This window comes from Phymastichus coffea, unplaced genomic scaffold (genome assembly GCF_024137745.1).
Source record: "Phymastichus coffea isolate CEN01 unplaced genomic scaffold, Cenicafe_Pcof_1.1 PCOF00112, whole genome shotgun sequence".
NCBI classification, from domain to species: domain Eukaryota; kingdom Metazoa; phylum Arthropoda; class Insecta; order Hymenoptera; family Eulophidae; genus Phymastichus; species Phymastichus coffea.
In genome coordinates, this window is record NW_026706923.1 from 665,782 (window position 1) to 670,227 (window position 4,446).

The following is a 4,446-nucleotide window of genomic DNA, read 5'->3' on the forward strand; positions in this document are numbered from 1 at the left end:
AGAAATGTTATTAGTCCTCCCAAGCCCGCAATTTTAGGTAATTATATGCATTGTATATTATTATAAAATATAATTACAAGTCGTACGTTATTCCATTTGTTTTGTAACGTGATATTGAATGATGATTATAGTATATGTGATAATTTATTTGATTCACAGGTTACAAGTTATTAAAGTTATTAATAAAAAGTTATTAAATTTAAGTAAGTTAACTTACTTAAAAGTTAAGTTTCGAAATATCTGGCAGCGTATTCAAAGCTTAAAGGGTTACACGGGTGCGAAGCCATAGATTCCAAGTCGTCGATAAACGTTGCTTCATGCAACATGCACCAAATATCCGATTCCAAACAACAGGTATAAAATAAAAATTTTTTTAATGGTGGACTAATCGTTGTATATAATATCTATACACACACTCACACACACACACATATACACGTATTTAATATATATATATATATATATTATATAAACGAGTTATATATCTATATATTATATATATAACTCGCTTTGGGGCATACATCGAGTCGGTAACTTGGGCTCTTGCTTGATCACCGAGAGAGGCGCTACTGGTAGAGGATTCATGCTTGACTGATGCTCGAGACTATAATTCTTATACATGACGCTAACTCTCCTATTTATACAGTCTCCATGGTGATAACTCTGACGCCGGCGACGCCGACTTTTACGTTATCTAATCTTTCAAAAAAAAAATTTCATAATCCGTGTAATCATCCTGCTATAAGAGGCATCTGGACCAGATTCAAGTTTTAATCTTTTAACAGGTATGAATAGGTATAATTTATCTAATAATATCCATGTATCATTGTGAAATATTTTTTTTTTTCGCTCTCAATTCGGTCTCTTTCAACCACGTGCACATGCAATTAATTGCATGTGCACGTGGTTTTTGCTACTTTATTTCATTGCTTTTGCTACTTTATTTCATATAATTTTTTATGTCGTCTAATAGAAAATGTAGATAAAACTAAACCAAGATTTCATTTTCTACAATTTTGCAGGTTGTGATTCCACTCTGAGAATTTTCACGTGCATGGAATTAATTATGGCTTCGTAAACTCTACTTGGATTTCAAGATTCAAACCGGTAAGTAATTTAAATTATGTAAATATGGCTTTGATTAGCCTTTATTTTTCTCTCTCTCTCTCTATCTCTCTGTACCTCTATTTCTCTCGCTCTCTCTATCTCTATTTCTCTCTCTATCTCTCTGTATCTCTATTTCTCTCCTCTCTCTCTCTCTATCTCTCTATCTCTCTGTACCTCTATTTCTCTCTCTATCTCTATTTCTCTCTCTCTATCTCTATTTCTCTCTCTCTCTTTTTTATGCAAGACGTTGTAATTCAAAGTTTTGTATGATTTTTCTATGTGGCTTTTAACGTCAAAAATCAACTCTCTCAATTTTGAAGTTGAGACAAAATAAAGTACATAGACTTGTTAAGTGCACCAATATCAATATTATTGATCTCTACACTTTTTCCTCTACCATCAATAGTTTTTTAAATAAAGCCAAAATGAGGTTTTCCAGTGCGTAATGACAAAACTGAATGTTCAACTATTTTCAACAAAATTTACAATTATTAATGGTAGCTAATTATAAAAATTATTTTATTATGGTATTTTATCATACTAATTACCATGCAAAGCCTTATTGAAAAATATTAACTAGTACTAAAGTTATGATTAAAAAGAGATATCATATCCAATGGGTGATATAATTACCACAGACTGATTAAAAATATGATATCTCTTTTTCATTATAACTTTAGTACTAGTTAATATTTTTCAATCAGGTTTTGCATGGTAATTAGTATGAGAAAATACCATAATAAAATAATATTTATAATTAGCTACCATTAATAATTGTCACTTTCCTTGAAAATAGCTGGATATCCAGTTTTGTCATTACGAACTGGAAAACCTTATTTTGGCTTTATTTAAAAAACTATTGATTGTAGAGGAAAAAGTGTAGAGATCAAAAATATTGATATTGGTGCACTTAACAAGTCTATATACTTTATTTTGTCTCAACTTCAAAATTGAGAGAGTTGATTTTTGACGTTAAAGGCCGCATAGAGAAATCATACAAAACATTGAATTCCAACGTCTTGCATAAAAGATATGAGGTTAGGATTTCCCTCCTCTCTCTATCTCTATTTCTCTCTCTCTCTTTTTTATGCAAGACGTTGTAATTCAAAGTTTTGTATGATTTTTCTATGTGGCTTTTAACGTCAAAAATCAACTCTCTCAATTTTGAAGTTGAGACAAAATAAAGTACATAGACTTGTTAAGTGCACCAATATCAATATTATTGATCTCTACACTTTTTCCTCTACCATCAATAGTTTTTTAAATAAAGCCAAAATGAGGTTTTCCAGTGCGTAATGACAAAACTGAATGTTCAACTATTTTCAACAAAATTTACAATTATTAATGGTAGCTAATTATAAAAATTATTTTATTATGGTATTTTATCATACTAATTACCATGCAAAGCCTTATTGAAAAATATTAACTAGTACTAAAGTTATGATTAAAAAGAGATATCATATCCAATGGGTGATATAATTACCACAGACTGATTAAAAATATGATATCTCTTTTTCATTATAACTTTAGTACTAGTTAATATTTTTCAATCAGGTTTTGCATGGTAATTAGTATGAGAAAATACCATAATAAAATAATATTTATAATTAGCTACCATTAATAATTGTCACTTTCCTTGAAAATAGCTGGATATCCAGTTTTGTCATTACGAACTGGAAAACCTTATTTTGGCTTTATTTAAAAAACTATTGATTGTAGAGGAAAAAGTGTAGAGATCAAAAATATTGATATTGGTGCACTTAACAAGTCTATATACTTTATTTTGTCTCAACTTCAAAATTGAGAGAGTTGATTTTTGACGTTAAAGGCCGCATAGAGAAATCATACAAAACATTGAATTCCAACGTCTTGCATAAAAGATATGAGGTTAGGATTTCCCTCCTCTCTCTATCTCTATTTCTCTCTCTCTCTTTTTTATGCAAGACGTTGTAATTCAAAGTTTTGTATGATTTTTCTATGTGGCTTTTAACGTCAAAAATCAACTCTCTCAATTTTGAAGTTGAGACAAAATAAAGTACATAGACTTGTTAAGTGCACCAATATCAATATTATTGATCTCTACACTTTTTCCTCTACCATCAATAGTTTTTTAAATAAAGCCAAAATGAGGTTTTCCAGTGCGTAATGACAAAACTGAATGTTCAACTATTTTCAACAAAATTTACAATTATTAATGGTAGCTAATTATAAAAATTATTTTATTATGGTATTTTATCATACTAATTACCATGCAAAGCCTTATTGAAAAATATTAACTAGTACTAAAGTTATGATTAAAAAGAGATATCATATCCAATGGGTGATATAATTACCACAGACTGATTAAAAATATGATATCTCTTTTTCATTATAACTTTAGTACTAGTTAATATTTTTCAATCAGGTTTTGCATGGTAATTAGTATGAGAAAATACCATAATAAAATAATATTTATAATTAGCTCCCATTAATAATTGTCACTTTCCTTGAAAATAGCTGGATATCCAGTTTTGTCATTACGAACTGGAAAACCTTATTTTGGCTTTATTTAAAAAACTATTGATTGTAGAGGAAAAAGTGTAGAGATCAAAAATATTGATATTGGTGCACTTAACAAGTCTATATACTTTATTTTGTCTCAACTTCAAAATTGAGAGAGTTGATTTTTGACGTTAAAGGCCGCATAGAGAAATCATACAAAACATTGAATTCCAACGTCTTGCATAAAAGATATGAGGTTGGGATTTCTCTCCTCTCTCTCTATCTCTCTGTACCTCTATTTCTCTCTCTATCTCTATTTCTCTCTGTATCTCTATTTCTCTCTCTATCTCTATTTCTCTCCTCTCCCCCCCCCCCCCTCAATCGTTTTGACTCTCTTTTCTCTTCTGCTAAGGAGCACCAAGAAGCTCTTGGCACTCATAAGAAACCAGAGCTGAAAAAATAAAGTATTTATTAGTTTTACAGTGGATATAATATGTTAAGTAATTTAAATTTGAATGATTGGAATATCATTCGAATTGAAAATTGTTTGCCTGATTTTGGTGTTTGTATTATGGTTAGTATTGTGAATTTCAAGTGCATAATCTGTTATATATTTCAGTTCCATTGCAGATTGCAAAAATTAATAAAAAACTTTCGTTGGCCATTTACAATTAAAAAAAAGGATACAATATCAGATATATATTTTTTCATATTTAAACACGCATCTCATATTTGAAAATTGTGGTGATAAAAACTTTTGATTGCCATTTACAAAGAAAACAAGGATTACAACTAATATATTGGAAATAACAGATTATATATATAATAACATAATAACAGATAATAATAATAACAATA